Below are 11,102 nucleotides of genomic sequence, written 5' to 3' on the forward strand. Positions count from 1 at the left end.
TGTCACAAAAAATGTTATTTAAACATTTGTAATATTATACAGTAAAATAAAATGGCTACAAATTTTTACACCTGTTTCCATTTGTATTAGTCTTTATTTTACCCATTTTCTTGATTATACATAATCAACACACTTTGTGTGTTAATTATCCTGACACAGTGGGTGTGCAAAAACAGAATGACTCATTTACTGTGTTTAAATCAACACAGTATGTGTCGTCCCTGAGCACACATCACGTGTTGAAATTCCACACAGTGTGTGTCATTTTTAACACGTCTTTTTAGAGTGTAGTTATAGTGTTTGAACAACAAGGAGGGCCAGACTTACACCCCATTTATGTTACCAAAGCAATATAGAAGGAAATAGGTAAAATTAATCATGCACGGTTTATGGGTAATGGTAGACTATTGATTTTTGCAATGTCTGAGGCTCAGCGAGGGGCGATCTTAAAAAAGACTACATTAAATGGTACTAAAATAACCTCACACATCCCAGGAATAGCGGCAAAGAAAAGAGGAGTAATATTCGGGATTCCAGTATCAAATGAAGAGATCAAGAGTAACCTGAAAGGGGGAGAGATAGTTGATGTGAAACGCCTGACTAAAGGTAAAGAGAAAACAGGAAGTTTGTCAGTCCTGCTCTACTTTAAAAATGAAATGCCTACAAAAGTCCAAATGGGTTTCATGTGCTACCCAGTAAGAGAATTCATTCCCCCTCCATTACGGTGTTTTAAATGCCAAAGATTTGGTCATATAGCTGCACAATGTAAAGGTACACTAAGATGTGTAAAATGTGGAGGTGAACATGAATATGGGAAATGTGGGGAGAATGTTCAGTTAAAATGTTGCAATTGTGGAGGTCAGCATAGTGCTGCTTATGGAGGGTGTGAGAAACAAAAGGAAGCAAAGGAAATACAGAAATACAAACTGACTCATCAAGTATCATATGCAGATGCAATCAAGGAAATACACAGAGCTAAGAAAGACACTAATGCTAACAATATTGTTTCTCCAACAGAGCAAACTTCTAGGACACCAACAAGTTATATCTACAGTTCAAACACAGTGAGACAGAATCATGAGAACCATTTGAGAGAGATAACACAACAGACAAAGGTAGGCTTACCAAGGTCTAACCAAGTATCAGAATGCTGTGAATGCAAAACAAGAATTTCCAATGAGACTCTGTTGATTAAGAAAAATGAATTTATAGCATTTATCTGTTCCATAGTCAATGTCACAATGCAACATTCCAGAAAAAGTGACCAAATTAGATCAGTTGTGGAAAATGCAAATGACTTTTTGGGCACAACAACTAAAGCTGATGAGATTCATGAAATGTTAAATAATAAGTATGGAGAGTCACAAACTGGCTAAATATTTAATGGTTTTAATCATTCTTCAATGGAATGCAAGAAGTTTGATTGCGAATGGGCAAGAGTTTAAAAGATATGTTCACGAGCTAACTAATAAGCCAGATATTATTTGTATACAGGAAACATGGTTAAAATCACATTTAGATTTTGTTTTAAAAGGCTACAACAGTATAAGGCATGATAGAGGAAAAGATAGAGGAGGAGGATGTATAACTTTTATGAAAGAAGGAGTACAGACATATAAAAACAGCTGAGGAACATGAATGTATTGTGACTGAAATTTTTAATGGTACTATTGGTAAATATACAATTGTTAATTATTATAATCCATGCAAAGTTTTAATTAATTAAGTACTGAAAAACATTTTCAAAAGAACTCAGAGAAATTTGGTGTGGGGATTTTAACGCCCATAACAGTCTATGGGGAAGTAAACATACATATTTAAATGGGGAGGTTGTTGAAGAAATGATTAATGACAGAATGCTTGTATGTTTAAATAATGGTAACGGAACACAGATAAATACAGTGTATCACAAAAGTGAGTACACCCCTCACATTTCTGCAGATATTTAAGTATATCTTTTCATGGGACAACACTGACAAAATGACACTTTGACACAATGAAAAGTAGTCTGTGTGCAGCTTATACAACAGTGTAAATTTATTCTTCCCTCAAAATAACTCAATATACAGCCATTAATGTCTAAACCACCTGCAACAAAAGTGAGTACACCCCTAAGAGACTACACCCCTAAATGTCCAAATTGAGCACTGCTTGTCATTTTCCCTCCAAAATGTCATGTGATTTGTTAGTGTTACTAGGTCTCAGGTGTGCATAGGGAGCAGGTGTGTTCAATTTAGTAGTACAGCTCTCACACTCTCTCATACTGGTCACTGAAAGTTCCAACATGGCACCTCATGGCAAAGAACTCTCTGAGGATCTTAAAAGACGAATTGTTGCGCTACATGAAGATGGCCAAGGCTACAAGAAGATTGCCAACACCCTGAAACTGAGCTGCAGCACAGTGGCCAAGATCATCCAGCGTTTTAAAAGAGCAGGGTCCACTCAGAACAGACCTCGCGTTGGTCGTCCAAAGAAGCTGAGTGCACGTGCTCAGCGTCACATCCAACTGCTGTCTTTGAAAGCTAGGCGCAGGAGTGCTGTCAGCATTGCTGCAGAGATTGAAAAGGTGGGGGGTCAGCCTGTCAGTGCTCAGACCATATGCCGCACACTACATCAAATTGGTCTGCATGGCTGTCACCCCAGAAGGAAGCCTCTTCTGAAGTCTCTACACAAGAAAGCCCGCAAACAGTTTGCTGAAGACATGCCAACAAAGGACATGGATTACTGAAACCATGTCCTATGGTCTGATGAGACCAAGATTAATTTGTTTGGTTCAGATGGTCTCAAGCATGTGTGGCGGCAATCAGGTGAGGAGTACAAAGATAAGTGTGTCATGCCTACAGTCAAGCATGGTGGTGGGAATGCCATGGTCTGGGGCTGCATGAGTGCAGCAAGTGTTGGGGAGTTACATTTCATTGAGGGACACATGAACTCCAATATGTACTGTGAAATACTGAAGCAGAGCATGATCCCCTCCCTCCGGAAACTGGGTCGCAGGGCAGTGTTCCAGCATGATAATGACCCCAAACACACCTCTAAGACGACCACTGCTTTATTGAAGAGGCTGAGGGTAAAGGTGATGGACTGGCCAAGCATGTCTCCAGACCTAAACCCAATAGAACATCTTTGGGGCATTCTCAAGCGGAAGGTGGAGGAGCGCAAAGTCTCGAATATCCGCCAGCTCCGTGATGTCATCATGGAGGAGTGGAAAAGCATTCCAGTGGCAACCTGTGAAGCTCTGGTAAACTCCATGCCCAGGAGAGTTAAGGCAGTTCTGGGAAATAATGGTGGCCACACAAAATATTGACACTTCAGGAACTTTCACTAAGGGGTGTACTCACTTTTGTTGCCGGTGGTTTAGACATTAATGGCTGTATATTGAGTTATTTTGAGGGAAGAATAAATTTACACTGTTATATAAGCTGCACACAGACTACTTTTCATTGTGTCAAAGTGTCATTTTGTCAGTGTTGTCCCATGAAAAGATATACTTAAATATCTGCAGAAATGTGAGGGGTGTACTCACTTTTGTGATACACTGTATATACAAAAACGAAACATCATGTATTGACCTGACTTTAGTTGATAGGAAAATAGCCAATATATGTGAATGGGAAGTAGATCAGAACACAAGCATTGGTAGCGATCATTTCCCTACCTTCTGTAAAATTGAAATGGAGTTGAAGACTGAAAAGAGTTACATTCATCATAAATGGCATTTCATAAAAGCAAACTGGGAGAAATATTATCAAAGTTGCAATGAAGAAATAAAAAATATACCGGAGACAGACCAATCTGTAGATCAGATGAATGACAGTTTAAGCAGACTCATTCTCACTGCAGCTAGTCAGAGCATTCCTGTTAGTAAAAGTAAAAAAGAAAGAGTAACTGTTCCATGGTGGAATGATAAATGTCAAGAAGTTATTAAAAACAGAAATAGAGCTTTTAAAATATTACGTAAAACACTAACTGTAGATAATCTTATAGAATATCAAAGGAAAAAGGCGCTAGCAAGGAAAGTAATAAAAGACGCTAAAAAAGAATCTTGGAGGCAGTTTTGTTCTACAGTTGGAGGAGAAACAACTTTGGATAAAATATGGAAGATGATTAAAAGGATAACAGGCAGATATAAACCAACAAGTGTCCCCGTACTAATAGATGACAATAATATTAAAGCTATATCAGATAAAGGAAAGGCTGATATGCTGGGTAAAATGTTTGCCGATGTCCATAAAGGCGATCACTTAGATGAATGTTTTAAAAAAAGAAAAGAGGATATCTTAAAAGTAAATAAAGGTATCCTAAATGCCAAAACAGAAACAGGAACTATACTTGATGAAGAATTTAATATTTCAGAATTGCGAATGGCTGTAAATAACACAGCATACTCCTCACCAGGAACAGACAATTTATGTTATCCAATGTTTAGGAAACTCCCTGATGAAATGCTGGAAAAGATCCTAGCACTATTTAATAACATTTGGAATGAAGGTAAATTACCTAAAATATGGAAAAAGGCAATAATTCTTCCATTTCCTAAACCAGGAAAAGATCCAAATAATCCAGGGAATTACAGACCAATAGCTTTGACCTCACATTTAGGAAAGCTCATGGAAAATATGGTAGTTGCTCGTTTTAACTACTTCTTGGAAAATAAATGTTTGGTTAAAAGTTATCAAACAGGATTCAGGGAGAGTAAATCAACCACTAATGCCCTAGTCAAACTCTGTAATGAGATAGAGAAATCATTAATTATGAAAGAAGTAATGACTGCAGTCTTTCTTGATATTGAAAAAGCTTATGATACTATGTGGAGGGAGGGTCTGTTAATCAAACTGGAGAAGATTGGGATTAAAGGGAAAATGTTCTACATTGTTGACTTTTTGTCACAACGCACCTTGAGGGTCAGAGTAAATAATGAACTATAGAAGAATTCATGGTGGAAAGTGGAATTCCCCAAGGGAGTGTAATCAGTCCTATTTTATTTAACATCATGATAAATGATATATTTGGAAAAGGAAGTGAAGGATTATTATATGCTGATGATGCTGTGATTTGGAAAAGGGGACGTAATGTCTATATAGCAGAAAACATACAAAAAGAAATGCAAATATTAGAGCAATGGGGAATGGACTGGGGTTTTAAGTTCTCCATGCAAAAATCTAAAGTGATGTTTTTTACTAGAAAGAAAGTACCAGACAACTTAAAAATAATGTTATATAACCAGCCACTTGAAAGAGTGAAACAATTTAAATACCTAGGAATCTGGATGGATGAAAGAATTACATGGAAACATCATATAGTACATGTAGAAACCAAATGCAAAAAGGTACTAAATCTCATGAGGATGATCTCAGGGCAATACTGGGGTGCAGACAAACAATCCTTGATGAATATACAGTGTATCACAAAAGTGAGTACACCCCTCACATTTCTGCAAATATTTTATTATATCTTTTCATGGGACAACACTATAGAAATAAAACTTGGATATAACTTAGAGTAGTCAGTGTACAACTTGTATAGCAGTGTAGATTTACTGTCTTCTGAAAATAACTCAACACACAGCCATTAATGTCTAAATAGCTGGCAACATAAGTGAGTACACCCCACAGTGAACATGTCCAAATTGTGCCCAAAGTGTCAATATTTTGTGTGACCACCATTATTATCCAGCACTGCCTTAACCCTCCTGGGCATGGAATTCACCAGAGCTGCACAGGTTGCTACTGGAATCCTCTTCCACTCCTCCATGATGACATCACGGAGCTGGTGGATGTTAGACACCTTGAACTCCTCCACCTTCCACTTGAGGATGCGCCACAGGTGCTCAATTGGGTTTAGTCCATCACCTTTACCTTCAGCTTCCTCAGCAAGGCAGTTGTCATCTTGGAGGTTGTGTTTGGGGTCGTTATCCTGTTGGCCCAGTTTTCGAAGGGAGGGGATCATGCTCTGTTTCAGAATGTCACAGTACATGTTGGAATTCATGTTTCCCTCAATGAACTGCAGCTCCCCAGTGCCAGCAACACTCATGCAGCCCAAGACCATGATGCTACCACCACCATGCTTGACTGTAGGCAAGATACAGTTGTCTTGGTACTTCTCACCAGGGCGCCACCACACATGCTGGACACCATCTGAGCCAAACAAGTTAATCTTGGTCTCGTCAGACCACAGGGCATTCCAGTATTCCATGTTCTTGGACTGCTTGTCTTCAGCAAACTGTTTGCGGGCTTTCTTGTGCGTCAGCTTCCTTCTGGGATGACGACCATGCAGACCGAGTTGATGCAGTGTGCGGCGTATGGTCTGAGCACTGACAGGCTGACCTCCCACGTCTTCAACCTCTGCAGCAATGCTGGCAGCACTCATGTGTCTATTTTTTAAAGCCAACCTCTGGATATGACGCCGAACACGTGGACTCAACTTCTTTGGTCGACCCTGGCGAAGCCTGTTCCGAGTGGAACCTGTCCTGGAAAACCGCTGTATGACCTTGGCCACCATGCTGTAGCTCAGTTTCAGGGTGTTAGCAATCTTCTTATAGCCCAGGCCATCTTTGTGGAGAGCAACAATTCTATTTCTCACATCCTCAGAGAGTTCTTTGCCATGAGGTGCCATGTTGAATATCCAGTGGCCAGTATGAGAGAATTGTACCCAAAACACCAAATTTAACAGCCCTGCTCCCCATTTACACCTGGGACCTTGACATATGACACCAGGGAGGGACAACGACACATTTGGGCACAATTTGGACATGTTCACTGTGGGGTGTACTCACTTATGTTGCCAGCTATTTAGACATTAATGGCTGTGTGTTGAGTTATTTTCAGAAGACAGTAAATCTACACTGCTATACAAGTTGTACACTGACTACTCTAAGTTATATCCAAGTTTCATGTCTATAGTGTTGTCCCATGAAAAGATATAATGAAATATTTGCAGAAATGTGAGGGGTGTACTCACTTTTGTGATACACTGTATATAAAGCACTAATCAGATCAACCGAACATGCCCTTAATAATGTAATATTTAGGCTAGTACTGGTGTAATTAATTATTTATTCTTGAAGATCCATAAGTTTGCCAACCCATTATTCCCAATTCATACAGTAAAGTGTCCTGAAACTTATTTCATGTGTACACGAGTTCCTCAATGTGTGTTCAAGAATATGTGATATGATTTGACAACAATTTGTTCTTATTTTATTGGACTTCAAAAAGCAAATAGACACATGACATAGATTTGCCATCCCATTACACCAAATTCCTACAGTAAAATGTCTGAAACTCATTTACTCAGTACACGAGAATATAAGAATATGAGAATATAATGGTATCATTTGATGCCATTTTGATTTGCTTATTTGATGTAATTTTAAAATTATCCGTTTGCATTTCATGTCCTCATATTGTCAAAGTAAAAACAAAATGATGTATTATTAGTAGGTAGGAAAGTTATTTTTTCAAAATATATAGATTAAACTGAATAGTTTTTGTTTCATTTTTACTAACAAAGGAAATCTGAATGTTTAACATATTAAATTGTTATGCAATATTACCCATAATAACAGTGAAAAACTTTTTTTTTAATTAAATCAATATCAAAAACTGAACTCATTGTCCATATAGGCACCCAGCCTGCCGGTAGCAGAGCTGAGAATCGAATTTAAATCGAACTTGAGATAGATGATGGTGAAACTTCCAACATAATAATGTGCCTTGCCAAAGAAGCACAAACTATCTTAAACTGGTTCCATAAATATGACCATTAGTTCTGTATGCTTTAATGGCATCTCTATTCACTACACAGAGCACCTTGTGAACACTGATGTGGTAAAATGGCAGTTTACAGCATAAATTATGGTGCAAAAAGACTAATAATTAAAAGACTTTCTTTGCATCTTTAAAATTTTTTAATTTATCACATTTTTAAGTCAAAATGCTCCAGACACACTTTATTGAGGACAGGTCAGGTTTGCAGGAAGGCCACTCTAGTAAACATACCCTCTTCTTCTGCAGCCATTCCTTTGTAATGTGTGCGGCCTGTGGTTTTGCATTGTCCTGTTGAAAAATGCATGGACATCCCTGTCATTGTGAAGGCACCATATGTTCTCCAAAATCTCAGGATTTCAGCAAAAAATTTCTTACTAGGTAGCACTGAATCAGAAGTCAGATAGTTCTTCTAAGCAAAAAAGGGCTTTCTCAGCATTTAATCTTTTCTAAACTATAATTTTAAGGGGACAGTACATCAAACTCTAAAACACTTTAGACCAAAATTAAATAGTTTCAAACCATGATCACACAGACCAAAAGTGACCACATTATTAAATACATTCCGCTTTGTTTACTGTGAGACAGAATAGCAACTTCTGCACAGATAGAGGATGTGCTAGACTGAGAGAGCAGCTCAAATTAGCTAAAACTAAAAAGTATGTAGTAGTGTTCTTAAAGTCTCTTAACCACTTCTCAGGAGGATAAACAAGGCTAAACTATTGGGCTACAACAAATATTTTACAGCAGAGTACTTGACCTATTTACTTTCAACTTTGATACTTATAGCAGTAACAGAAGGCTTTAAGAACAAGAACAGGGAGATTGTATTTTTATTTAATAACATCACAAGATGGAATTCTGTGGAATATTGTAAAATTACGCTGGAATAACATTGATGATCATATTTTGCACAAACTTGTGGAGTCCACACCAATTTGAGTACATGCTGTCAGTAAAGGGAAGACACACCAAATACTAAGAAATTCTGGAATTCACTTTTTAATAAACATTAAAAAAAAAACTTTTAAATAACCTTTGCTGAAATTGTTATGCCTATTGTTTGATTAATAATGAAAAACTTTGTATTAAATTTAAAGAAAAGAAAAATGTGGAATAGAAGCTTTTTACTAGTGGTATCAGACTTTTGGTCCCCACTGCATGTGCAGTGACAAATCAGCAGCAATTACATGATACAGTCATGGCAACATCACTCAAAATCTCAAAGGAATGTTTTAGTTACCTTGTAAAATTCATTACACAACTGAGGCTATATTAAACATAATATTTTTCATGGTCTGGGTGACTGACCTGGCAGGGTGGTTGGTGCCAACTAGGGCTGTCGCGGTGAAAGAATTTCCCCTTGCGATATTCAGCCTGTCTTAATATCGCGGTATGCGGTGATATCGCCATTTTTTATTTTTTTTTTGAAAATTACTTAATTTATCTGGATTTTAGAGCTATATAAACAAGCTTTATTGTTAGGCCACGATTCGGTATATTATTGCTTTATAATGACAAAGATGAGACAGCTTTAAGACCAATGAAATGCATGTTTAATGTTAAATACAGAACAGAGCAGGGATGCGCGTCTTTTCTCTATTAAAAAAAGGTTTAAATTAAGCTTCTAGCCTAGGCTAGATATGCACTGTGAAACGAAAAAAAAAAGAGTTTAGGCTAAATATTTTAAATGCACATCTAATCAAAATATGGTTAAAAAAAATTTGAATAAAGAATAAAGTCTGTAAGAGTTTAAACCTGCGATATCATGCGCGCTAGAAGAACCAACATGTTCACCTGATGTGGTTTAGAGAGGATCTGAGTGGGGTAGCGATGTTCCCGGCGTTACCGATGTTGCGCTAATACACATGTACTGTACCTGCATGCGACTTTACACAGCAGAGGAAATCTAGCCTGGTTATCGCACCACTATTAACTATCTATTTAGTAGGTATAATTAACATAACAATATATACTACATTTTAAGTTATTATTCGTTTCAATACATTTTTATTCAACGAAAAAATTCATTTAAATCATTCCAGCAAGCCAGCAAGAGAATATTTGCAGGCTGCAATGCCATATTAACCGTCATTAAGTGTTTTAGTACGCCGAGGCTGTTTAAATGTAGTCTAAATTACAAGTATTTTATTGAGTGTGAACTCAATTTAATCATTAATAAACTTGCCTATAATTCCTGTTGCGATTGTTTACATTTTAAAACACAAAGCCTGAAACTCAGCAGCAACGGATGCGAACAGTTGGCAGGAAAATGACGCTCTTAGCTCATTTTCATTATGAATTTATTTAACATTTATTACGCCCGAATGTAAGCGTAAAACAAGATGGACCCTGCAACAACAACAAAAAAAGAGAAGAAAGAAAAAACGTGAATATCGCGGTGATGCGGTTGCTTGGCATGCCCTGCGGTTGGCTGGTCTATACCGCGATATTTCAAAATTGCGGTTAGCGCGACAGCCCTAGTGCCAACTGTGTTTGAGTATGTCAGTTACACATGTAGCATGTAGACAAAGTGTGTACTCAAAATGTTTTTTTAATGTCATTTTTTAAACCGCTTTATCCTGGTCAGGGTTGTGGTGGCTCTGGTTTCACTGGGAAATTCGGAGTGCAAGATAGGAATTCTCTGGCCAATACATCACAGTGCTTTGGCCATCCCTCTCAGACATAGCCAATCATGTCTGTGCAGATGCCCAGTCAGCCAATAACATCACTGATATTCAAACCCAAATCTCATCAGTGGTGGGCTAGTGTAATAGGCTGCTGTGCCAAAGGGACAAACACTTTAAAAAGTTGTCAGGTAGAATAGCTGAAGGCTGGTTTTAGCTGACAAGAAGGCTATGGTAACTTAAATAACCTCCATAATAAAAAGAACCCCCACCCTGACTGAGAAGAGACACAGACTATCTTGCGGCTCCTCTGACACACTGAACTTCCAGCAGCCAAACACAAATTTTTACTTGCTGGAGACAAGGTCTGAAAGAGAGCAATATTGGATGCAGAGTGTCACTCGCTACTATTTGTGAATCAACCATTCCCATTAAAATTTTTTTAGCAGTCTAGTTAGTTTGTGCCCTCAGTGTAGCCTTAGATTTCTGTTCTAAGAGGTCAAGATATTGTGCATTTTAACATGCTTTTCCACTCAGCTCAGTTGTAAAGATTTGGTAATTTGAGTCAGCTCAAACCAGTCTGGCTATTCTTCTTTGACCCCTCTTATTAATAAGACATTTCTGCCAGCAAAATAAGAATTATTAGGAAAAGGGGATTTTTTTATAAACTGTCTCAGCATTTTTTTACATGCAAACGAGAAACTCATTC

This window comes from Trichomycterus rosablanca, chromosome 6 (assembly GCF_030014385.1).
Source record: "Trichomycterus rosablanca isolate fTriRos1 chromosome 6, fTriRos1.hap1, whole genome shotgun sequence".
Lineage (NCBI taxonomy): Eukaryota > Metazoa > Chordata > Actinopteri > Siluriformes > Trichomycteridae > Trichomycterus > Trichomycterus rosablanca.